We start from the raw sequence: 27,061 nt of genomic DNA on the forward strand, positions 1-27,061 counted from the left end.
ACCTTGTTCAATGTGCATAGACCCAACAGTCATTTGTTTTTTAAGCCGGCCATACATGAATAGGAAAGTCAACACATTTTGATCAATGTATGGGCACTGTGGTGATACAGAAGTCGCTCTAACATCCGACGTCTGTATAATTACCCTGTCAGATTTTCCCCACTTGACCAGCGCTGCAGGCTATAGCTTGCAATGCTGATCAGTGTATTCTGACAGCTAAGCGAGGAGGATTGAAGTCGAGTCAGTTTTTTTCAGTACACTCGCTTATCTATGGGCTGATTAAGACTAACTTTGGTTGTGTTTTAGCAACAAGCTCAGTTGTTTCGCTGCTGGGCCCTCCGTTGCAGTATTTCTTTTTGTTTTATAGTTTTTTTCTTCTTTTATTATTAAATAAAACAAAAGCACAAAAATATAGGGTTGGGGGTTCAGTGTTTTAGGTTTTTGGGGAGGATATAGTTTATTTTAATATAATTTTGCTGGGGTAATTTTTTTAGTATTTTGGGTGTGGGCATGACGGACAGAGGCAAAGCTGCCCTTTGTTTGCAGTACATCGCTGCATGTTTGTGCTCAGGTTTGGACTGACCATTTGGAAACTCAGGCACTGCCTGAGGGCCCGGGGTCAGTAGGGGGCCCCATGAGATGCCCCTGGTACCTTTTTCATAGGCTTTTTTTGAGTTTGGGCAAGGACACAGGGGCCCCATGATCCCCTATTGCCCGGGGGCCCCATAAGTTGTCAGTCCGCCCGTTTGTGTGGTACAGTTTAGTGTGCCAAATTACCACATTCATAAGTGCACCAAAGCACCACATCCTTATCCCTCCTATAGCCATAACTGATAATACAGTTAGGTCAACCCCGGTATTCATTATGTCTGGAAGGTCTAAAGGAGAGGCAGAGGTTCTGCACATGCAGCTAGCAGGAGGTGAGCAAGTTCTGGATCTGCAAGACAACGGTGTGGCCAGGACACACCTTTGAGAGGGAGAGCACATCTGCATTTTCTTTCTGGCATTGGATGTGCTATTCAGCCTGAGCACATATTGTAAAGGAAGTAGTTGAATGGTTCAAAAAGTCTTCTTCGTTCTCCTCTTCCCAGATGCATAGAAACCAGTTTTCCACAACAGCTGAAAATGTGCCCTTTTCTTAGGCTTAATTATTTCAGGACGCCATCAGTAACTTGCTATGGGAGAATTCATGTTATCGGTGTCAAGGTCCTACCTTTTCCCTGAGGTTATGTTACTCCATGTGCTGGCGTCCATCTTGGATTCTGCTGTGCATGATGGGAGTCCTTTTTATGCCTTCAGGTCTCTGAGGTCCACCCCCCAGAGGGGCGTGGCTGATGACATATAAGCCTGTGGCCCGCACATGCTCTTTGCACTTGTGTCTTTGTGTTACTATTACTCTGTTCTGACTCTCGTGACTCTCCTGGTATTCTGATTCGGCTTGTGACTTGACTATTCTTTGTATTCTCCTTTGATCTGACCCTCTGTTGCTGAACCCGGCTTGTGACCTGTGATTCTCGTCTGCTGTCCTGTACTGTTTTGTCCTGTTGTTGTTGACCCCGGCTTGTCTGACTACTCTTTTGTTTCTTCCACCAGCTACACGCCATTGCGGCGGCCATTACCGCAGCTGAGGTGTCTCGGGGGCCGCGACCTGGTTCCTGGCTGCGTCAAGTCCATCCCCACCATCAGGGGCCCTGGTGAAGGGCAGCCTGGGACTTAGACTCCGCGCCCTGAGGGACTCCGGTCTGTGGGTGGTGGTTCTCGTCAGCCAGTGCGTTACATTGTTAGGCCTGCCTGTCCGTTCCTCGGCTCCTGCCCTGACAATCGGATAATGAGAAAGAAAGCACCATGAGCATAGAGGGTTTAAATCAGGCAAGGAGCAGCAATTAGCAGTGATGATCCTGCAGCTTACTGCCAAGTGACCTTGAGTAATGAGGAGGGTGGGGATGACATGATAGCAAACCATACCTGGGTGCCAGAAATAGTAGAGGAGAAAGGTGAGGAAAAGGCAGAGCAGCAGTGAGGGAGGATTTATTTCAGGAGCAAAGGACTGTGAGTAGCAGCCATCCTATTCCCCTGAGATTACAGTGCCCCATGGGTACAGGCCACTGTTTTCTCCAGTGCCGCTTCAAATACTACTACAGTTCTGGCCTTTTTTCACACATCTGCACCACAAAGCTTGGTGGAATCAGAACTTTCCTCCTCCCTTGCTTTCCACCACTCTTCCACTCCACAAGACTTTGTATATGCTGAAACATCTGCAGCTTCAAGCGACGGGGAGGGAAGGGAAGTTTAAGAAGGAGTTTGAGAACTTTGCTTTATGGCCCATCAAGCAGAAAAGTGGGTCAGCATGCGTTTGTGTTGAGTAGGGACAAGTGTAGTCTAGAACCTCATCATAAGTCTCCTAACCCCACCCATCAATCATTAGCATCCTTGACCAGGCAGGTGTCAATCCACAGCTGCCTGAGCAGAAGAAAAATTTTACTCTAATTACCCCCATGCAGAGTGTGTCAATGCAACCTTTGTAAAACTGCTGGATTTACAGCTGCTTCCTTCCAGATGGCAGAGTAGGCGCCTTTCACAAGTTTATAACCTATGCTGCACCACAGTGGCAAGTACCCAGCTGCACCAACCGAGATGTTGGACAGCTCCCTGCCTGATTCTTCAGACAACCTTGCCTTGTGTCTTGTTTCTCTTGAGCTCTTTGTTCCTTCCTATTTAGGCTATGCCTTTGCACTTCCTGTTTGCCAGATTATTGTGCTCTCTCCAGCCAATATCCTGCTCTTGTCAATCCTCATGCCATCCGTATCTTCAATACCACTCATTACCAATCTTTGGCTTGTTCCTTGATTATGCTTCCTCTTGATCCCAACCTGCAACCACTTGTTACCAAACTTTGTCTTGTTTAATGACTATGCTTAACTGTCTTTGACTACTATTGCTGAAACCCAACCTGCTACATCTGCTAATGAACCCCGGTTTGCTCACCTCCCGATGGGAAGATCCTGAGGACCGTGACCTGGTACTAACACTCAGCAAAACCCATTTACACCATCAGTAGTTCTGGTGAATACTGGTTAGTGCTTACACCATTCATGCACCTCAGTCATTTGCAAGGGTGAATTGCCTGTATACCTATCCTGCTGGTCGGTGGGAGCCTCTCTACTGCTATAGCTACAGATCCTGACCTCTGATCGTGACAATGGGCAGGAACATTACACCCACTTAATGGCCCTCACTGGGTAAATCTGCTGATGGCTGGGGAGGATGCAGGACAGAGCATACTGCTAGAGGTGGTGTTGCCACCTCATTTCCTGCACCTTGATGATGGTGATAGCTCAGTCACCTCTACACCCTCCTCCTCAATGGCCTCATCTGGTGATTCTTCAGAACCACCAATCTCCCCTAAGCACCTCATAGCCTATACAGTTGCCCAGGCTGTTTTGTCTTGTTTGCAGCTTGTATGCCTGGGGGACACAGGGCCACACTGGGCCAGAGATTCTGGCAGCTATGCAGGCGTAGGCCGAGGGGTGACTGACCCAGAGTCATTATGTACAAGGCATGCAAGGCATATGCCAGAATGGTGAACTGTGGCATAGCAGGGATGATTAGCAACACGAGCCGTGTGGTGTTCACACTGCATGGTGTAATAGACTGGGCACTGGAGGCACAGCACCAAGGGAAGAGGAGGACCTCCGACTGTCTCAGCGCCAGCAGGATCCTATGCCTGTTGCCTTATTTCCTGTAAGACAGAGACAGCAGGAGACAGGGGGTGAACTACAAGGAGGGGGGTTGGGGTGCTGGCAGAGAGGAGGAAATGTGGCACACTTCCAGACATATGACTGCAGACCACTTGTGGTCCAAGGCTAATTTAAACATTACTGGAAATGAGAAACCCATGGACTATTGGGGGTCCAGGCTGGAACATTGGGCAGGGCTTGCACAGTACAAGCTGGAACTTCTGGCTTGCCCTGATATCAGGGTGCTGTCTGAGAGGGCTTTAATGCAGCAAAGGACAGGAGAATTCATCTCCCTGTTTTAGGACAGAGAGATAAAACCATCTGTCCTCTGACAATATGGACTGGCACACCTCCAAAAAATAGTCAGTCCTGGATCAGCAATCCCCACAGTTGTTACCAAAATTTCCTTTGTAATCTCCATCTCATAACCAAAAAGATACCTTACACCAGCTCCTGTCATAACTGCTAGCCTGCCACCATTAACAACTCATGTCACCTGTGCCAGAGTGCCACCAATACCAGTTACTACTACTTCTGCTGGCCTGCCTCTTTTTCCAGCTCCTGTCACCTCTCCTGGCTTTCTGCAGCCACCATTAGCAACTCCTGCTGCCTCTGCTGGCCTGCCACCATTACCAGTTCTTGCCACTTCTATTAGCCTGCGACCATTACTAACTCTTGACATATTGCCTGGATTGCATCTGCCACTATTAACAGCTTCTGATACCTCTTCTGGCCTGCCACCATTACCAGTTCTTGCCACCTCTTCTAGCCTGCCACCATTACCAGATCCTGAAATATTTCCTGGCATGCTGCTGCCACCATTACTAGCTACTGCCACCTCTCCTGAACTCATACCATTACCAGCTCCTGTCATCTTGCCTGGCCTGCCACCATTACCAGTTCTTGCCACCTCTTCTAGCCTGCCACCATTACCAGATCCTGAAATATTTCCTGGCATGCTGCTGCCACCATTACTAGCTACTGCCACCTCTCCTGGACTCATACCATTACCAGCTCCTGTCATCTCTACTGGCCTGTCACCATTTATACCTACTGTCACCACTGCTGGTCAGCCACTTTTATCAGCTCCTGTAACCTTTGCTGGTCTGACAAGATTACTAGCTTCTGCTGTCTCTCCTGCTCTGTTCTGGGCTCCTTCACTGTAAATATTCAATACCTAATTTTTCCACAGCTGGGCCGCATCTGCAAAATTTCTAATTTGCTCCAGGGTAAATTATGCTCTGTGTCCCCCTGGTTTGAAGCCTATTGTAGTGCTCAGGCACTCACAAATATTTGTGGCTATTGTCTCTAAAATTTTGCACTCCAAGATGAAAACTGCTCTGTCTCTCCCTTTTACATTGTGGGCCTAATCAAGCTGCTTAGATACTGTTCAGCAACCGTACAGTATTTGTGACAATTGTCTCTGCAATAATACACCCCAATTTTTATTTCATGATAAGCCACTTGCTGTGAGGGCACTCGGGTGCTCACACACAGAGCGGGACTTGGCCCTGCCCCTGCTCACTGGTTGTGATTGACAGCTGTCTCTGAGCTAATAAGGATGGAGAGAGCCAGGAGAGCCTCTGCTCTCTTGCACATTGTTGGATCGAGATCAAGCTCAGGTAAGTATAAGAGGAGGATTTGGGGGAGAGCTGCACACAGAAGGTTTTTTTACCTTAAAGTGAAAGTTTAGCCAAAACCTATCGAATGCTAAACCACCTCCCAGCCCCATTCTAACCCTAATCTATCTAACTCTGTAAAGAAGAGATCACTATACTTACCTATTCTGAATCCGCTCACTCCGGTCTCCAGCAGCAGCTTCTGTGTAGAGGGAAAAAGCCGACAATGGCTGGGAAATGAATAGATGGAGTCACCCCCAAACTTACTTTGGGGCATCAGCTGCCTCTGCTGTACACAGAAGCTGCCGCTGACAGCTCAGCCTGGGACCGGACCAGAAAAGCTTCAGAATAGGTAAGTGTAGCAATCTCTTCTTTACAGGGTTGGATAGATTAGGCTTAGAATGGGACTGGTAGTAGGTTTAGTATTAGAAAGATTTTGGCTGAACTTTTCCTTTAATGCAGAAAATGCATGAAGATAAAAAAAACCTTCTGCCTTTAGAACCACTTTAATGATACCGCAAACGAGATGTGCATTTTGCCATATTTCAGGACTAAACATGATCCCAGCCCCATTCACAGCTAGCATAGCAGGAATTTTTTGCACATAACAGCATAGGGCAGCCCATTCAATTGAATGGGCTGCCCTACGTGTGACAAACATGCCAAAGAAGCTCCTGCGAATTTTTTGAATGCAAAGCTTGGCTTTTTTTTACCTCAAGTTTTGGCATGTTTTGTTATGCAATAAAACATGTATCTGCTAGCCACGACTGGGGTTCCTTTAAGAATCATTGGCATCACAAGTGTGATTAATTTTTTGCGTGTTCCTAGAATGCAAAAAAAAATATAAAAACACTGCTCCAGGTCGGTTCCCTCTTCCACCACCATACACAAACTAAATCCCAGGTGCTGGCTCTGTCCACAGTAGACTCCAATATACATACAAACATCCAATGGCTGCACATCCAGTAAAATCACCTTTATTTCTTCTTACAGCATATTCAACAAATATGACAGAGATACAGGACTCCAGCTAACGCGTTTTACGCTCCACAAGCGCTTAGATATGATTGGAGCAAACACATCACCAAAAGAACACCATACCCACAGTGAAGCATGGTGGTGGCAGCATCATGCTTTGGGGCTGTTTTTCTTCAGCTGGAACTGGAGCCTTAGTCAATATTGGCACAAAACCTTCAGGCTTCTGCTACAAAGCTGAACATAAAGAGGAACATCATCTTTCAACATGACAATGACGCAAAGCACACATCCAAATCAACAAAGGAATGGCTTCACCAGAAGAAGATGAAAGTTTTGGAATGGCCCAGCCAGAGCCCAGACCTGAATCTGATCTAAACTCTGTGGGGTGATGTGAAGAGGGCTGTGCACAGGAGATGTCCTCGCAATCTGACAGATTTGGAGTGTTTTTGCAAGGAAGAGTGGGCAAATATTGCCAAGTCAAGATGTGCCATGCTGATAGACTCATACCCAAAAAGACTGAGTGCTGGAATCACATCAAAAGGTGCTTCAGCAAAGTATTAGTTTAAGGGTGTGCACACTTATGCAACCAGATTTTAGTTTTTTATTTTTACTTCCCTCCACCTAAAATATTTCAGTTTGTTGTTCAACTGAGTTGTACAGTTTATAGGTCACATTAAAGGTGGAGAAAGTTCTGAAATGATTCATCTTTGTCTCATGTCGTTACATCACAGAAACCTGACATTTTCACAGGGGTGTGTAGAATATTTATATCCACTGTATGTGATTTCCCTGCCCCCAACCCAGTCCATGTCACAGATGTTGGTTTTCAAGGTCAGTGTGGCAGGACCCAGGGCAAAGCTGCTCATCATTTGTGTCTTACTCTGTACCAGGGGCGGACTGACAACTCATGGGGCCCCTGTGTCCTTGCCCAAACTCAAAAAAGCCTATGAAAAAGGTACCAGGGGCATCTCATGGGGCCCCCTACTGACCCCGGGCAGTGCCCGAGTTTCCAAATGGTCAGTTCACCCCTGCTCGGTACCAAGTCCTGCCACCTCATGACGTCACCACGCAGCCCACCCTTGTCCAAGCCCTTGTTGAGTCTGCCCAACTCCCGAGTCCTGCCTGATTGGCCCACCTGGCTTCAGAACTGTGCATGTGCAGCTCCAAAGTTGGACTACAGCCACATTTCTTTATGGTCGGACACTATCTGTAATGTAGGCTCGCCACATCATTTCTTCAACCCCGAAACACATATTACTTACACGGGTTCTGGCTAGAGATGAGCGAATTATTCAAAAATTCGATTCGGCTGATTCGCCGAATTTGCGGGAGAAATTCGATTCGATGCGAATTTATTCGCTGCGAATTTAACTTATTAAAAGGGTTTCTAGGCTTCAGAGAGCCTTTATATTAGTGCAGAACACTGTACCTTTAATTTAAATGCCCTTGGAGTCTGCTGGGGAAGAGAAATAATACTGTCAGTCAGTATGACATGCAGATGAGTGCCGTCGATCTTAGAATCACCGCACACTTCACTCATTTGGGCAGTCACGGGGCACGACGACGAAGAAGAAGAAGAAGAATGAAAAGAAGAATGAAAAGAAGAATGAAAAGAAGAAGAAGAAGAATGAAAAGAAGAAGAAGAAGAAGAAGAAGAATGAAAAGAAGAAGAATGAAAAGAAGAATGAAAAGAAGAAGAATAATGAAAAGAAGAATGAGAAGAAGAATGAAAAGAAGAATGAAAAGAAGAATGAAAAGAAGAATGAAAAAAGAAGAATGAAAAGAAGAAGAAGAATGAAAAGAAGAAGAAGAATGAAAAGAAGAATGAAAAGAAGAAGAAGAATGAGAAGAATGAAAAGAAGAATGAAAAGAAGAAGAATGAAAAGAAGAAGAAGAAGAATGAAAAGAAGAAGAAGAAGAATGAAAAGAAGAAGAAGGATGAAAAGAAGAAGAAGAATGAAAAGAAGAATGAAAGAAGAATGAAAAGAAGAATGAAGAAGAAGAAGAATGAAAAGAAGAAGAATGAAAGGAAGAATGAAAGGAAGAATGAAAAGAAGAAGAAGAAGAAGAATGAAAAGAAGAATGAAAAGAAGAATGAAAAGAAGAAGAAGAATGAAAAGAAGAATGAAAAGAAGAAGAAGAATGAAAAGAAGAATGAAAAGAAGAGGAAGAAGAATGAAAAGAAGAGGAAGAAGAATGAAAAGAAGAAGAAGAATGAAAAGAAGAATGAAAAGAAGAAGAAGAAGAAGAAGAATGAAAAGAAGAAGAAGAATGAAAAGAAGAAGAAGAATGAAAAGAAGAAGAAGAAGAATGAAAAGAAGAATGAAAAGAAGAATAAAAAGAAGAAGAATGAAAAGAAGAAGAAGAATGAAAGGAAGAATGAAAAGAAGAAGAAGAAGAAGAAGAATGAAAAGAAGAATGAAAAGAAGAAGAAGAATGAAAAGAAGAATGAAAAGAAGAATGAAAAGAAGAAGAAGAAGAATGAAAAGAATGAAAAGAAGAATGAAAAGAAGAATGAAAGGAAGAATGAAAGGAAGAATGAAAAGATGAATGAAAGGAAGAATGAAAAGAAGAAGAATGAAAAGAAGAATGAAAAGAAGAAGAAGAATGAGAAGAAGAATGAAAAGAAGAAGAAGAATGAGAAGAAGAATGAAAAGAAGAAGAAGAATGAGAAGAATGAAAAGAAGAATGAGAAGAAGAATGAAAAGAAGAAGAAGAATGAGAAGAATGAAAAGAAGAATGAAAAGAAGAAGAATGAAAAGAAGAAGAAGAATGAGAAGAAGAATGAAAAGAAGAAGAAGAATGAGAAGAATGAAAAGAAGAATGAAAAGAAGAAGAATGAAAAGAAGAAGAAGAAGAAGAATGAAAAGAAGAAGAAGAAGAATGAAAAGAAGAAGAAGAAGGATGAAAAGAAGAAGAATGAAAAGAAGAATGAAAAGAAGAATGAAAAGAAGAATGAAGAAGAAGAAGAAGAAGAAGAATGAAAAGAAGGAGAATGAAAGGAAGAATGAAAGGAAGAATGAAAAGAAGAAGAAGAAGAAGAATGAAAAGAAGAATGAAAAGAAGAATGAAAAGAAGAAGAATGAAAAGAAGAATGAAAAGAAGAAGAAGAATGAAAAGAAGAATGAAAAGAAGAGGAAGAAGAATGAAAAGAAGAAGAAGAAGAATGAAAAGAAGAATGAAAAGAAGAAGAAGAAGAAGAATGAAAAGAAGAAGAAGAATGAAAAGAAGAAGAAGAAGAAGAATGAAAAGAAGAAGAAGAAGAAGAAGAATGAAAAGAAGAAGAAGAATGAAAAGAAGAATGAAAAGAAGAATAAAAAGAAGAAGAAGAATGAAAAGAAGAAGAAGAATGAAAGGAAGAATGAAAAGAAGAAGAAGAAGAAGAATGAAAAGAAGAATGAAAAGAAGAAGAAGAAGAAGAATGAAAAGAAGAATGAAAAGAAGAATGAAAAGAAGAAGAAGAAGAAGAAGAATGAAAAGAATGAAAAGAAGAATGAAAGGAAGAATGAAAGGAAGAATGAAAAGATGAATGAAAGGAAGAATGAAAAGAAGAAGAATGAAAAGAAGAAGAATGAAAAGAAGAAGAAGAAGAATGAAAAGAATGAAAAGAAGAAGAAGAATGAAAAGAAGAAGAAGAAGAATGAAAAGAAGAAGAAAAAGAAGAAGAAGAAGAAGAAGAAGAATGAAAAGAAGAAGAAGAAGAAGAATGAAAAGAAGAGGAAGAAGAAGAAGAATGAAAAGAAGAAGAAGAATGAAAAGAAGAAGAAGAAGAATGAGAAGAAGAAGAATGAAAAGAAGAATGAGAAGAAGAAGAATGAAAAGAAGAATGAGAAGAAGAATGAAAAGAAGAATGAGAAGAAGAAGAATGAAAAGAAGAAGAATGAAAAGAATGAGAAGAAGAAGAAGAATGAAAAGAAGAATGAAAAGAAGAAGAATGAAAAGAAGAATGAGAAGAAGAAGAATGAAAAGAAGAATGAAAAGAAGAAGAATGGAAAGAAGAATGAAAAGAAGAAGAATGAAAAGAAGAATGAAAAGAAGAAGAAGAATGAAAAGAAGAAGAAGAATGAAAAGAAGAAGAAGAATGAAAAGAAGAAGAATGAAAAGAAGAATGAAAAGAAGAAGAAGAAGAATGAAAAGAAGAAGAATTCCAGTACAGCAAAAAGTGTATCTGCAGAGAGCTCCGCTATTTCTGACAGTTCTCTGACAGTTCCTTCACATTTACAGCAGTTGAAACATTGTATCTATTTATTCCCGAATAAAAACATCTGTATCCTAAATGGAAACAAATAGATACAATGTTTCAACCGCTGTAAATGTGAAGGAACTGTCAGAGAACTGTCAGAAATAGCGGAGCTCTCTGCAGTGACACTTTTTGCCGGCTGATCGGGAAAAATTTGATTCGTGCATCCGAAGTTTGCTAAAATTCGGATTCGGTGCGAATCAAATTTTTCCTAATATTCGAAACGAATTCCACTTCGCCAAGTTCGATTCGCTCATCTCTAGTTCTGGCACTTATTGCAGGTGTAGGAAACTGTTATTTTATACACTAGTTGTGGTTTGTTTATGTTCATATACAGCCACTACCATAGAGGTCCCATTACAGACAAGTCCCTAGGTGTGCTTCCTGCCCCTACAAGGAGGTCAAGAAACCCCAGGATGTTATATAGTTTGTTTTTCCAGGAAGTATCAGGCAGAGGGTTCCAGCCTGCCATGTATCTGGGGAGAACTGTATGGGGATTCTGTGAGTAATGATCCAGATTAACAAGGCTGTTATCTATCTAGTTGTTACTGAAGCAGATTAGGTCTGTCTCTGTTATATTTCAACTTCTGTATAGGAACCCTAATATCTCTGTAAGAGAGAGATTTGTGGTTCATTATCATTATTCTATTTACACACTGCAGAATCCTTATAGTTGTCTATATAGATAGATAGATCCGTGTTTTCACCTGCATAAGACTGTCAGGTGAACTTTCTGTTAATTGCAGTGTATCTTTGCAGCCTTTTGCTTAAAGCTATAGCATCCTTATTGGTCTGGATCTCCTTTTAGATAGAATTAGCATAGGGAGCGTTGGATAGATTAGGCTAGAGGTAGGTTAGGCATCCGACGGCCACTTAGACAGATAGAGGCCCAGTTTAAGGATAGGGACTAAGAGTAAGGATAGATAGAGCAATTTTATCCTTTTAGGTGATGCATCGCTGATCTTCAGACAAGCCGTGCAATCATCCGCATGTTACTTGGACGCCATCACAGCATCTAAAGTGGAAGCGTGCATCTTATTGACTCTCACCTCTCCAGGGGCCCCTGCAACCGGACTGCGCTATAACCCATGGTTGGAGGTATTCTGTATACTACATGCACATATACCCGGGTATAATTGCAACCTCCCAATTTATGCTAAATTGTAATTCCTGAATGTTATTCTTATGCATCCTGTTTTATGTGGCTGCTTTATATAAACTTTGCATTAATCTCATACAGGTGTGGTGACATGTTTTCATGTTAGAAATATAAGCTGGGTGCATTAATACTGCTATGTATAGTTACTTTAAGTTGTCTACCTGTTACATTCCTAGAAAGGGGTGAGTCTCCTCAATTGCAGGATCCCTATTCTAGGTGGAGGCACTGCCATTTGTATTATCACAACCCCCTCTTCCATATAGTGAAGGCTCAGGATTGCCTACTCATATACAGGTTAGCGCCATAGCTTGTTGGGTGTGGGCCATTTCACATAACTCCCCCCAAAACAGGGCTACACAGGTAAAGCACCAAGTGAGTTTAACCTCTTGCCGACCGCGCATAGCCGAATGACGGCTTCACCGCGGCCGGCCAGTTCTGAGTGGACGTCATATGACGTCCTCCCAGAACGCGCTCTCCTGCGCGCCCCAGGGGGCGCGCACCCGGCGATCTCCGTGATCGCTGTGTCCTACGGACACAGCTGATCACGTGATGTGGTGAAAGGGCGATCCCACCGGCCTTTTACCACGTGATCAGCGGTGTCCAATGACACGCTGATCACAGGGAAATGCAAGTGCCGGTTCTCGGCTGCACTTTCCTCACGCTGTCAGATCGTGAGGAAAGTACTGCCGAGAACCGGCAGTTGTCAGAGCGGGGATCGGCACCGATCATCAGGGCACTGATGATCAGTGCCCTGATGATCGGTGCCCAGCAGTGACACCCGCAAGTTCCGCCCAGCAGTGCGCCCACTAGCCCCGCCCACCCGTTCCCAGCAGTGCCCCCACCTGTGCCCAGCAGTGCCCCCACCTGTGCCCAGCAGTGCCCCCACCTGTGCCACTCTGCAGTGCCACCTACCTGTGCCCAGAAGTGCCACCTACATGTGCCCAGCAGTGCCACCCACCTGTGCCCACCCACCTGTGCCCCCCACCTGTGCCACCCACCAGTGCTGCCCACCAGTGCCACCCACCAGTGCAGCCCAGCAGTGCTGCCAGTCAGTGCCACCAGTCAGTGCCCAGGGGTTGTGCCAGTCAGTGCCCAGAAGTGATGCCAGTCAGTGCCGTCTATCAGTACCCATCATCAGTGTCACCTATAAGTGCCGCCTATCAGTGCTGCATATCCATGACCCCTAATTAGTGCTATCAGTGCCGCCTATCCGTGCCACCTCATTAGTACTGCCTATCAGTGCCCTTTAGTGCTGCCTATCAGTGCCCATCAGTGCCGCCTCATCAACGCAAATCAGTGAAGGAGAAAAAATACCTGTTTGAAAAATTTTATAAAAGAAACAAATAAACTTTTTTTTTTTTTTCAAATTTTTTGCACTTTTTTTAATTTATAGCGCAAAAAGTAAAGTGCCCAGTGGCGATTAAATACCACCAAAAGAAAGCTCTATTTGTGAGAAAAAAATGATCAAAATTTCATATGGGTACAATGTTGCATGACCGCGCAATTGTCAATCAAAGTGCGGCAGCGCTGAAAGCTGAAAATTGGCCTGGTAAGGAAGGGGGTATAAGTGCCTGGTAGGCAAGTGGTTAATCACCACAGAACCTGTGTAATTCATGTGTTCGGTTTTAAAGAGATGAGGTGGCAACCCTACCGTACCAAACCAGGCCGGACAGCTTGTAAACCGGCAAAAATTGTCAATTTACAGTCGCTTGGCAACCCTTATATGTACGTATGTTATGTATGTACCTATGTATGTACCTATGTATGTACCTATGTTATGTATGTACCTATGTATGTATGTATGTTATGTATGTACCTATGTATGTATGTACGTATGTTATGTATTTACCTATGTTATGTATGTACCTATGTATGTACGTATGTTATGTATGTACCTATGTATGTACGTATGTTATGTATGTACGTATGTATGTACCTATGTTATGTATGTACCTATGTATGTACCTATGTTATGTATGTACCTATGTATGTACGTATGTTATGTATGTACCTATGTATGTATGTATGTACGTATGTATGTACCTATGTTATGTATGTACCTATGTTATGTATGTACCTATGTACGTATGTTATGTATGCATGTAGAGTCCGCTCCTCCGTGCCCCGCTCAGGTTGGTGTCAGGTGACCACAGCCCGGAGCACACGAGGACACTACACCACGCCAATACCTCGGAAGGTCCAGACCGCCTAATCCCCACAGCCACGCCCACTCCCAGTCCTTTTACATCACGGCTCGGCTCTTCTATTGGTCCGCGGCTCTTCTCATGTGAAGCAATGTGGCTCCACCTACCTCTGTGTTCCCCTGGATACGACCGTGTGGAACGCGCCTGTGCAGTGTGCTTTTTGAGGCCCGAAGGAGGGGCTAGTGGTGGCGCAGGTCCGGATACAAGCGGTTCGTCCGCCCGCCTGCCCGCCTCCTCCTTCTGTGTTCCCAGCTGTAGTAGAGGGTCAGCTGCATTCTGTCTGTCCGGCCCGCCGGAGCCCGCCCGGGAGAGGTGAGCGAGGAGGGAGGGTGGGGGTGTCTGGCGGTATGTTGAGGAGTCTGTAGAGGGTGTCGGGAGAAGTGAAACGCCGACATATGGTGGGGAGAGTTCTTCCTTCACACCGCCATGATCCGGACTTGGTCATCTCCATGTCCTTATGGGGGTGAGCACGGCCAGGGGGGGGGGTGATTCTATCTCCGCCGGGGGGGCCACCAGGGACGGGGGGGATATCACTTCTATGGGGGCAATGCAATCCGGCAGGAGCCCCCCCAATATGTCACTACGTGGTGTGTACAGTGTATGTCTCCTCTAATGTACTATGGTAGGAATGAGGTGACCGGCACACTTTGTCCCGACCGACTGCCTACACCAGAGTAGTGTGTAGCTGGATTATCAATCAGTGCTGAGCGATCCTCCAGTCAGAGAGAGGGGCAAAGTGATTCTCTTCTTTCTCTTCCCCCCCCCCCCCCCAGTCGGAGAGAGGGGCAAAGCGATTTCCCCCCCCTTCCCGTCGGAGAGGGGGGAAAGCGATTTTCCTCCCCCCTTCCCGTCGGAGAGAGGGGCGAAGCTATTTCCCCCCGCTTCCCGTCGGAGAGAGGGGCGAAGCGTTTTCTCGTCCCTTCCCCCCCCCCCCCCCGCTTCCCGTCGGAGAGATGGGCGATCCGATTTCTCCCCCCCCCCCCCCCCAGTCGGAGAGAGGGGCGAAGCCATTTCCCCCCCAGTCGGAGAGAGGACATGAAGCCGTTCTCCCACCCCCGACCAAGCGCCCCCCCGTCTGAGAGAGGGCGCGAAGCGATTATCCCCCCATTGGAGAGAGGGCGCAAAGCGATTATCCCCCCCCCCCCCCCCTCTCCGTCTGAGAGAGGGCGCAAAGCGATTATCCCCCCCCTCTCCGTCTGAGAGAGGGCGCAAAGCGATTATCCCCCCCCCCTCCGTGTGAGAGAGGGCGCAAAGCGATTATCCCCCCCCCTCCGTGTGAGAGAGGGCGCAAAGCGATTATCCCCCCCCTCTCCGTCTGAGAGAGGGCGCAAAGCGATTATCCCCCCCCCCCCTCCGTCTGAGAGAGGGCGCAAAGCGATTATCCCCCCCCCCCCCCTCTCCGTCTGAGAGAGGGCGCAAAGCGATTATCCCCCCCCCCCCCCTCTCCGTCTGAGAGAGGGCGCAAAGCGATTATCCCCCCCCCCTCTCCGTCTGAGAGAGGGCGCAAAGCGATTATCCCCCCCCCCTCTCCGTCTGAGAGAGGGCGCAAAGCGATTATCCCCCCCCCCCTCTCCGTCTGAGAGAGGGCGCAAAGCGATTATCCCTCCCCGTCTGAGAGGGCGCAAAGCGATTATCCCCCCCCCCCCCGTCTGAGAGGGCGCAAATCGATTATCCCCCCCCCCCCCGTCTGAGAGAGGGCGCAAATCGATTATCCCCCCCCCCCCCGTCTGAGAGAGGGCGCAAATCGATTATCCCCCCCCCCCCCCCCCCCCGTCTGAGAGAGAGGGCGCAAATCGATTATCCCCCCCCCCCCCGTCTGAGAGAGAGGGCGCAAAGCGATTATCCCCCCCCCCCCCCGTCTGAGAGAGAGGGCGCAAAGCGATTATTCCCCCCCCCCCCCCCGTCTGAGAGGGCGCAAAGCGATTATTCCCCCCCCCCCCCCCCGTCTGAGAGAGGGCGCAAAGCTGTTTCTCCCCCCAGTCGGAGAGGGGGCGCTAAGTGATAGGATCTGAGATAGCTTCATGTTGTGTGTTTTTTTTTTTTTTTTTTTTTCTTCAAATGTTGCTACTTTTGTTCTTCCGTCATTCTGGAAGTAAGAGTATCCCTGTCTTGTGCACAATGTATCATTATATGCAGAGAATTCTGCAGTGACAATATCAATCCCTGTTCTAATAGTGAAGCAGCAGTTGAAAATCAGTCCAGAGATGTACGCTGAAAAATCAAATAATGATGGAACCAATTTTCTTTTTAATCCCATACTATGGCTAATAGTTAATGTTATAACAGATCTTTGTAGTTTGAGCACGACGCTTGTTGGGCAATTGTGATGGGACATTTCATGAAACAACCTTTCTCATGATTAACTTTATTTGGGCTGCAGGAGCTGAACAAACAAGAACAGTTTTCACCTGACACATCTGAAAATGCCACTGCGAAACCCAGATGGGGAGTACCCCAATCAAGTCTAAAGCATGCCATATACTGACCCAACGTCGTCTGGTTCTGCAGGGACATATTTCAGTCACTGAGTAGCTGTCCCTGTTTGACAGAAGTTGATCAAATTGTTGACTTCTGTCAGAGGGACATGTTAGAAAACGTTTATTGGTGGGTGCAGCTGTCAGAATGCAATGTCCTGGGGGGAAATTGTATTCTATCCACCTCCTTGTTTTTCTTTTTTTCTTGTTCAACTTGCTGGTTGAATGAAAAACAAAGTGTATGACCAACTTAACCGCTTCCTGACCGCCCTATAGCAGAAATGCTGCTACAGGGTGGCACAGATGCGCAAAATCACGTGTGTATGTGTGTGTATGTGTACACACACACACACGTGAAACTCAAGAAATTAGAATATCGTGCAAAAGTTCATTTATTTCAGTAATGCAGCTTAAAAGGTGGAACTAATATATGAGATACTCATTACATGCAAAGCAAGATAGTTCAAGCCGTGATTTGTCATAATTGTGATGATTATGGCTTACAGCTCATGAAAATCCCAAATCCACAATCTCAGAAAATTAGAATATTGTGAAAAGGTGCAATATTCTAGGCTCAAAGTGTCCCACTCCAATCAGCTAATTAATCCATAACACCTGCAAAGGGCTCCTGAGCCTTTAAATGGTCTCTCAGTCTGGTTCAGTAGGAATCACAATCATGGGAAAGACTGCTGACCTGACAGTTGTGCAGAAAACCATCATTGACACCCTCCATAAGGAGGGAAAGCCTCAAAAGGTAATTGCAAAAGAAGTTGGATGTTCCCAAAGTGCTGTATCAAAGCACATTAATAGAAAGTTATGTGGAAGGGAAAAGTGTGGAAGAAAAAGGTGCACAAGCAGCAGGGATGACCGCAGCCTGGAGAGGATTGTCAGGAAAAGGCCATTCAAAAGTGTTGGGGACTTTCACAAGGAGTGGATTGAGGCTGGAGTCAGTGCATCAAGAGCCACCACACACAGACGGATCCTGGACATGGGCTTCAAATGTCGTATTCCTCTTGTCAAGCCGCTCCTGAACAACAAACAATGTCAGGAGCGTCTTACCTGGACTAAAGAAAAACAGACCTGGCCTGTTGCTCAGTGGTCCAAAGTCCTCTTTTCTGATGAGAGCAACTTTTGCATCTCATTTGGAATCCAAGGACCCAGAGTATGGAGGAAGAATGGAGAGGCACACACTGCAAGATGCTTGAAGTCCAGTGTGAAGTTTCCACAGTCTGTGTTGATTTGGGGAGCCATGTCATCTGCTAGTGTTGGTCCACTGTGCTTCATTAAGTCCAGGGTCAACGCAGCCGTCTACCAGGCGATTTTGGAGCACTTCATGCTTCCTTCCGCAGACAAGCTTTATGGGGATGCTGACTTCATTTTCCAGCAGGACTTGGCACCTGCCCACACTGCCAAAAGCACCAAAACCTTGTTCAATGACCGTGGGATTACTGTGCTTGATCGGCCAGCAAACTTGCCTGACCTGAACCCCATAGAGAATCTATGGGGCATTGCCAAGAGAAAGATGAGACATGAGACCGAACAATGCAGAAGAGCTGAAGGCCGCTATTGAAGCATCCTGGTCTTCCATAACTCCTCAGCAGTGCCACAGGCTGATAGCTTCCATGCCATGCCACATTGAGGCAGTAATTGCTGCAAAAGGGGCCCATACCAAGTACTGAGTACATATGCATGCTTATACTTTTCAGAGGTCCGATATTGTTCTATGTACAATCCTTGTTTTATTGATTGCATGTAATATTCTAATTATCTGAGATTGTGGATTTGGGGTTTTCATGAGCTGTATGCCATAATCATCACAATAATGACAAATCATGGCTTGAACTATCTTGCTTTGCATGTAATGAGTCTATCTCATATATTCCACCTTTTAACCTCCCTGGCAGTATAATTGTCAGGAATTTTGTACCAAAAGCGGTACCATTTTTTTTTGCATGGAAATATGTATTTTTTTTTTTTTTTTTATTGTAGTTTAGGAATAACTCCCTGAAATCTGTCCGAACAAGAGTCTAGTAAACATTCCGGATATGATAAAACTTGAAACACGAAATCATAAATTATAATTTAATAAATACTCATAAAAAATAATATAATACATTTAATTCAATAATATAATCAAACCAAAAACACTGAAATTTGAAATATAGCACCAAGTTCGCACATCACTGAGCAAAGTCGCAGAATCGTTTTCAGTGTATGATGACGGATTTCCCCCATGAATCATCACTCAATTCTGCAAGTGGTTCTGATTTTGACCTAAAGGGACGCTTTTTGGACGCCGGGGACTTTTTGAAGTTTCCAAGCAGAAAGAACAGTCAAAATGCAGGCAAGGCACAGGACAAAGTAGGGACAAAATGTATGTGAAATGCTTTAATACAAGAATGTTTTGCTATGAGATAATCGTTTTTAAAAAAAGTCATTTTTTTTTTTAAATTTTCAAATTTGCCACCGGTTCCGGCGCCCGTACGTCCCGACATCACAGGGACCGGAACACGGAAACCAGATGCCGGCATCGGCCGGAGGAGATGGCCGGGGACACTGCAGCGGACGCATCGCGGGAGCGAAGGACAAGGTAAGCGCTGTAGGGAATCCCTGTGCAACGCCGCATGGTAAGCCCGAGTGTAGCTCAGGGTTACTGCTTTTGGTACTGAAACTTTACCCTGAGCTACACTCAGGAATACCGGCAGGGAGTTTAAGCTGTATTACTGAAATACAGTCATGGCCGAAATTGTTGGCACCCTTGATATTTCTCCAGGAAATCATGTATTTCTCACGAAACGTATTGCATTAACACATGTTTTGCTATACACATGTTTATTCCCTTTGTGTGTATTGGGACAAAACAAAAAAAGGGAGGAAAGAAAGCAAATTCGACATAATGTCACACAAACCTCCAAAAATGGGCTGGACAAAAGTATTGGCACCCTTTCACAACTGCGGATAAATAAGAATGTTACAAGCATGTGATGCTCCTGTAAACTCACCTGGGGCAAGTAACAGGTGTGGGCAATATAGAAATCACACCTGAAAGCAGATAAAAAGGAGAGACGTTCACTTAACCTTTGCATTGTGTGTCTGTCTGTGCCACACTAAGCATGGACAACAGAAAGAGGAGACGAGAACTGTCTGAGGACCTGAGAACCAAAATTGTGGCAAAATATCAACAATCTCAAGGTTACAAGTCCATCTCCAGAGAACTAGATTTGCCTTTGTCCACAGTGCGCAACATTATCAAGAAGTTTGCAACCCATGGCACTGTAGCTAATCTCCCTGGTCGTGGACGGATGAGGAAAATTGATGAAAGATTGCAACGCAGAATAGTCCGGATGGTGGATAAGCAGCCCCAAACATGTTCCAAAGACATTCAAGCTGTCCTGCAGGCTCAGGGAGCATCAGTGTCAGCGCGAACTATCCGTCGACATTTAAATGAAATGAAACGCTATGGCAGGAGACCCAGGAGGACCCCACTGCTGACACAGAGACATAAAAAAGCAAGACTACAGTTTGCCAAAATGTACTTGAGTAAGCCAAAAGCCTTCTGGGAAAACGTCTTGTGGACAGATGAGACCAAGATAGAGCTTTTCGGTAAAGCACATCATTCTACTGTTTACCGAAAACGGAATGAGGCCTACAAAGAACAAAACACAGTACCTACGGTAAAATATGGTGGAGGTTCAATGATGTTTTGGGGTTGTTTTGCTGCCTCTGGCACTGGGTGCCTTGACTGTGTGCAAGGCATCATGAAATCTGAGGATTACCAAAGGATTTTGGGTCGCACTGTAGGGCCCAGTGTCAGAAAGCTGGGTTTGCGTCCAAGATCCTGGGTCTTCCAGCAGGACAATGACCCCAAACATACGTCAAAAAGCACTCAGAAATGGATGGCAAAGAAGCGCTGGAGAGTTCTGAAGTGGCCAGCAATGAGCCCAGATCTAAATCCCATTGAACACCTGTGGAGAGATCTTAAAATTGCTGTTGGGAAAAGGTGTCCTTCCAATAAGAGAGACCTGGAGCTGTTTGCAAAGGAAGAGTGGTCCAAAATTCCGGGTGAGAGGTGTCAGAAGCTTATTGATGGTTATAGGAAGCGACTGATTTCAGTTATGTTTTCCAAAGGGTGTGCAACCAAATATTAAGTTAAGGGTGCCAATACTTTTGTCCAGCCCATTTTTGGGGTTTTGTGTGACATTATGTCATATTTGCTTTTCTGCCTCTGTTTTATATTTGTTCCAATACATACAAAGGGAATAAACATGTGTATAGCAAAACATGTGTTAATGCAATACCTTTTTTGTGTGAAATACTTGATTTTCAGGAAAAATATCAAGGGTGCCAACAATTTCGGCCATGACTGTAAATGAACTTTTGCGCGATATTCTATTTTTTCGAGTTTCTCGTGTGTGTATACACACACGTGGTTTTGCATTTCCGGGTAGAGGACGCATGCGCACCCTACCCACTCTGCTGTCAATCACCGGGTCCTGGCCGGTGATTGCTCGCTAGTGCCCAGTGATTGCCGAGGATCTCCAACGGGGAGGAGAACAGTTTGTAAACAAAACAGTTCTCCTCTGTGTCGGCTCATGCACACTGCTTTGGATGGCTATGCACAGCCATTCAAAGCGGTGTGCTTACAGTGTAGTACATGGACACCGCTTATAGTAAAACACACACTTGATCGACCCTCATGTTAACCCCTTCCTGCCCAGTTTCATTAGTGCAATGTCAGTGCTTTTTATTAGCACTGATCATTGTATTGGTGTCACTGGGGATGTCGGTGACACTAAGTCCCCCCGCCCCCGTGTCAGAATGCCCGCCGCAGTCCTGCTATAAGTCGCTGATTACCACCATCTCTAGTAAAAATATAAAATAAAAAAGCCCAGTATATATACCGCCATTTGTAGATGCTATAACGTTCACGTAAACCAATTAATTTACACGTATTGGGATTTTTTTCAGTAAAGACATGGAGCAGAATACATTTTGGCTTAAATTTATAACAAAATTAGATTTTTTTTTTTTTTTTTTTTTTTTTTTTTTCTGGACAAGTTTTAATAGCAAAAAGTAAAAAAATACTGTGGGGGTTTTTTTGCGCAAAAAATAAAAACCACACAGATGATCAAATACCACAGAGCTCAATTTGTGGGGGAAAAAAAGGATGTAAATTTCATTTGGGTGCAGCGTTGCATGTCCGTGCAATTGTCAGTTAAAATAACGCAGCGCCATAATACAAAAAATGGGCCTGGTCAGCAAGAAGGGTAAATCCTCAGGAGGGCAAGTGGTTAAAGTGTTACTAAACCCCGGACCCTGCCTGAGTGCTCGACCTGTACGTGCATCTGATTTGATTCGTTCACTGTTCAGTTGGCTCAGTCAATGTACCGTATACTGGCACTTTCTAACAGACTCCCCTTAAAATGAAGCCCTCCAGCAGAGCACCATCACTGCCAGCAGGGCTTCTATCTTCACCTGGCCTTCCTTCCTAAGGGCGCACTCTCCGGTCGGGACGCGATTATGTCTCCTGCGCATAGTCTGGGAATCGCGGTCGCGGCATAGCGCACTTAATTGATGTTTTACTCCAGTGTGCCATCCATTCAGAGTGCATGTGCCTGTGAAGTCACCGGATGCTAGAGATGTGAATACCTCCTACATGGCACACGTTTAGGAGATATTCAATGAAGCTACATGTAAGCTTTATTTTGGGCTCACCTGTAGGTACAGGTCATAGAGCAGAGTTTACTACCTCTTTAAACAGACTTTTGTCAAGCTGGATGGTGCAGACAGGGCAACACATGGCTTTGAATATCTGCTGAATTGGTCGAAATTTGAGCCGTAAGTGGCTAGCTTAAAAAGTTCTATGGCCACAGCTTACGCTGTCATTTTATATCAGCATTGTAATAATACAAACAATAGTTATATTTGACAATCCAATAAAAGCTTGCTTGCAAATCTCCTTTCACGTAGTGAGTTCTGCCTGTCTGCCGGTTGTCTTTCCACAACTTCCTGGATTCCCAGCATGCTTTGCTTTTTTTTGTTTTGTTTTTTATAAATAATCCCTGCCATGACAATGGGGCAGGAACTTCCTCCAACGCCGCCATTGCTATGGCAACCTGCAATACACATAGTGAGCTGCAGTTAGTTCCCACTGCACATGCGTGAGATCAGAAGGTGTATGCTGGGTAATCCTGGAAGAAACTCCTAGCAGGCTTCAGATGCCCACACTGTGGTTGGTTGCTTACATAATGCTGCATTTTAATTTAAAAAGTTTACAATATTACAGTATGTCAATTTACAGGACAGCCACAGCGACAATCGCAGGGATGATTTAAAAATAAATACAAGACTGGAGCTCTGCTAATAGGAGTAGGCTAGAAATAATTGAACTACAATATGTAAATTAATATAGAATTTTACATTTTGACCATAAATGCACTTTAAGAGCCTCCTACACTGGGAAGTAAGCGCAGTGACTGGTTCAGTCGTTTTGACATTTTCTGGCGGTACAGCTTCAGTTGAAAGTGATGTGGCAAATTCATGCCAAAGTTTCATACACAGTTACAGAGCGTTCAACAAATTCAAGTTCTTATTTACAACAGGTTGGTATTGTGGTGTTATGTCAGCAACAGGTTCTAAATGGAATGAGTCTCATTTAGTGCGCCTTTCCCAGTTTGGTATAGTCAGATTTTATTTTGAAGTTGCTGTGTTGCAAGATGTAAAATGGCATTGGTTGCAGTAGTGACAAGTCCATGGTTCCATTGTGTACATGAATTTGTTGCACACCATGCCATTTGTTGCAGAGTTATGTAACAATTCTTGAGGGTGCGGTACTCTATTAATTCCAGAGATTGTCACTTTGTATTCTAGTGCTCATTTGCATCTCATGTTTTCAGTATCAACTCCTGTTTGCTTGGCTGCTTTTAGGGCTCATGTACACTGCAGCTGACAAACACGCGTTTAGGAGCTGTTCAGCGGGTTTTTGTTTTGTTTTTTTCATCAGCCCCTGAACTTACCTTAATGTTTTCCTATGTGTCCATGTACACACCCTCATTTACAGGCATTTGGGTTTACAGTCCTTTTTTTTTTTTTTTTTTTTTTTTTTTTTTTTTTTTTTTTTTGAACGCAGAAAACTTGCATTCAGCAGTTGATTCTATCAGCGTTTCAAAGGCAAAACTCTTGTAAACGCGGCAAATCGCGTTTATAAGCGTTTGCGTCTGAAATTTTTTAACACTTCCAGTTCTCCATGCTGTCCATGTCCATTTTTCATCATGAAAAATGCATACAAAGCATTTTCAAGGTGGACAAAACACTGGAAACAGGATGTTCCTATGAAGCTTGTCACAGATTGTAATGACCAATTCCCACCACAGACCTCTCCCACACTTGGAAGCAAAAGATATGTTAATGCACATTCATACCTCAAATTCCTCATGAAGACCCCCTGCCAGGTGGCCTTAATGACTCCCTCCACCAGACACCTTTCCCACCCTTGGAAACAAAAGAAATGTTAATGAGCAACTCACACCTAAGCTAATCTCAACACATACTGCTGTCTCTGCTTCTACTCTATTCTATTTCTCTGAAACAGTCTGAAATAGTTAATAATTTACCACTTTTCAGTGCATTCTGGGCATTTTGGGAAGTTCTCCTGTGCTTATCTTTAAAAAACACTTCTATTATTATACAGTATTTATAAAGTGCCAACAGTTCGCTCAGCGCTGTACATTACAAAGGGGGACAGAACATGCGACAGTACAATAACAATACAACGTAATACACGAGGGGTTCGAGGGCCCTGCTCCTCTGAGCTTACAATCTAGGAGGGAGGGGATAGTGGTACAGGAGGAGAGAGCTGTGGGGGATGGGGTGGTAGGAGTGGAGGAGGTCTGCAATTAGCAGGGGGTTGGGTAGGCTTCCCTGAAGAGGTGAGTTTTCAGGGTGTGCCGAGAGGAGAGTAGGTGATAGTCTGATGGATTGGGGTAGGCAGTTCCAGAGGATGGGTTACGCCCTGTAGAAATCCTGGAGGCGTGCATGGGAGGAGGAGACCAGGGAACTAGAGAGAAGGTCTTGTGAGGAGCGGAGAGTGCGTGTTGGGTGGTACTTGGCTATTAGATCGGTGATGTAGTTTGGGGCAGAGTTATGGACAGCTTTGTACGTCGGTGTTAGGATTTTGAATTTAATCCGTTGTGCAATCGGACGCCAGTGGAGGGATTGGCAGTGGGGGGTGGCGGAAATGGATTGTTGGTAAGGTGAGCGAGTCTGGCTGCCGTATTCCGGATCGACCCGAAGCGGGGATAGCCTGTGGCGAGGCAGGGCAGTGAGGAAGGAGTTGCAGTAGTCCAGTCGTGATATGATGAGGGAGTGGATGAGCTGTTTAGTGGTTTCTGGGGTTAGGAACGTGCAGATTTTGGCGATGTTTCGGAGGTGGAGTCTGCATGAGTTTTAGTGATTGGACTAGGGGCTGGAAGGATAGGTTGGGGTCCAAAATGACACCAAGTACTCTGGCCTGCGGGGTGGGCCTGATAGTGGCATTGTTGGACATGATGGAGAAGTCAATGGGGGGTGGTGTACGGGCTGGGGGGAAGACTAGGAGCTCAGTTCTGGAGAGGTTCAGTTTAAGAAAGTGGAGCGACATCCAGTCTGTCATTTAGTAGGTTTGTGATTCGGGCGGAGACTGAGGGGGTGAGGAGAGGGGTTGAGAGATAGATTTGTGTGTCGTCGGCATAGAGGTGGTAGTTGAAGTCGTGAGAGTGTATGAGCTGGCCAAGGGAGGAGGTGTAGATGGAGAAGGGGCCCGAGGAGAGAGCCTTGAGGGACCCCAACAGAGAGGGGGAGTGAGGGGGAGGTGGTAGCGTTATAGGTAACGCTGAAGGAGCACTGAAGGATAGGTAGGACGAGAGCCAGGAGAGAGCGGAATCTCTGAGGCCGAGGGAGTGTTGTTTTTTGAGGAGGAGGGGGTGGTCGACTGTGTCGAAGGCTGCAGAAAGGTCGAGGAGTAGGAGCACTGAATAGTGGCCATTAGCTTTGGTGGTTAGAAGGTCGTTGGAAAGTTTGCGTAAGGCAGTTTCGGTGGAGTGTAGGGAACGGAAGCCGGACTGTAGGGGATCAAAGAGGTTGTTGAGGTGAGAGCTTAGGTGATTGTAGACTAAGCGCTCGAGGAGTTTGGATGTGAATAGGAGCAGGGAGATGGGTTTGAGGTTGTTTGGATCATTGGGGTCCAGGGAGGGCTTTTTAAGTATGGGAGTGATGTGCGCGTGCTTCAGAGGGGAGGGGAATGCACCGGAAGGGAGGGAGAGGTTAAAGATGTGGGTGAGGGAGTGTAGGATGGAGGGGGAAGGGAGGTCGTAGGAGTTGTGAGGGGGCAGGTGGTGAGGTGGGCATCAGAGAAGACCTTTACTTCTAAAGGTAAACACGTCATGCAAACATGGTTAACCAGACGTCTTTTAACCTACATTTTCCAGCAGTCAGTTTCCATCATTCAGAAGTGTCCTGTGTACATGGGGCCTTATTCCCAATTTGCTGTTTGTGTTTCTGATGCTTGTACTGTTGGTCATTTGTCTCCCAGCCTCCTGGAAGCTGATGTTCCTAATCTTTCCACCTTGAGATTATCCAGGATAGAGAAGTTCTTGTTCAAAGTGGTAATCTGTTAGTGCTTTAAACTAAGTTGACTGTTCTACAGAAATTAATATTTTTTATTTGGCCTTTATAATGTAAAGGAATGCACACAGTGCTTTTTTTTTTCTACAGGCTATGATGTAACTTGTGTGGTTTGTTGCATAAACAATGTGATGCATATTACCCAACTTTGTTATACAACTGGTAGACACAGCAGTGTTTTCATGTGCAAGGCAGAATTTTCCCCTTTATTTCTGCAGTGAAGGTTCATACCTTTTTATTTGGTCTGCTAATTATAACTAGACTGTTGTGGTTTAGTGCATCGCTGGCTGTGCTTCTCATTATTGTGTAAAGGCTGCACTAGGAGGGTTTCTTTCATGTTTACCCATGTCGTGTTTTTTTTGTTTTTTTTTTTTCGTTTTTTTTTGTTTTCTTTATTGTAAGGGATTTTTATTAGACTGGTTCATGGTTTGTTCGAAAAGGTATTGGTCTGATCAGTTGTGGAAAGGTCTTCTCTTCATTACCAATCTGGGGTTTTATGCCCATGTGTGTTGAAGGTGGATTCCTTCTGGAAGCTATTTGACTGTTTGGTGACCTCAGAGCAGCCTCTGATAGGCTGAACAGCTGCAGTCATTTTGACATCTCTGTGCAGGTGAAATATGACATTTGCTTGTTTAACTTTTTCCAGCCTGGAGATAGACTTTTCGTTTGAGGATTTTGTTTTCCTGGTGTATAACTTTTTCCTGGTGTATAGCTTAACTTCCTGTCTCTTCCTGCACTTTCTGAATAATTTGTATTGAACATAACCAATACGGTAGTTCCCCTCGCTGTCTAGTGTGAGATTTTTTTATTTTTTTTTTTTTCCCATGGCAGATTACAATCTCTTAACTGGTGCAGTCCGTGGCATATTTTTTAAAGGCAAATTTGTCTTTATTATTTTACATAAATTTAACAAACCGAGCATAGGAAGTATAAAAAAAAAAGTACAAGTACATAAAGGAAAGAAACATCAGAGGTGGTTATGATCCATAT

The 27,061-nt window shown here is 44.7% G+C and overlaps 1 protein-coding gene across 1 annotated transcript in view; it reads left to right on the forward strand.

Annotated features, from left to right (window-relative positions):
• The first annotated feature begins 14,089 nt into the window (after positions 1 to 14,089).
• Positions 14,090 to 27,061, forward strand: part of ZNF706 (zinc finger protein 706) — a 29,940-nt gene continuing 16,968 nt past the window's right edge. Inside the window, exon 1 of the mRNA XM_089684639.1 lies at positions 14,090 to 14,249. The gene's annotated coding sequence lies outside the window, so the exon portion shown is untranslated. The remainder of the gene's footprint in view (positions 14,250 to 27,061) is intronic.

The sequence above is a fragment of the Staurois parvus genome, unplaced genomic scaffold (genome assembly GCF_062004578.1).
Source record: "Staurois parvus isolate SC_StPar_1 unplaced genomic scaffold, SC_StPar_1.0 ptg000351l, whole genome shotgun sequence".
NCBI classification, from domain to species: Eukaryota; Metazoa; Chordata; class Amphibia; order Anura; family Ranidae; genus Staurois; species Staurois parvus.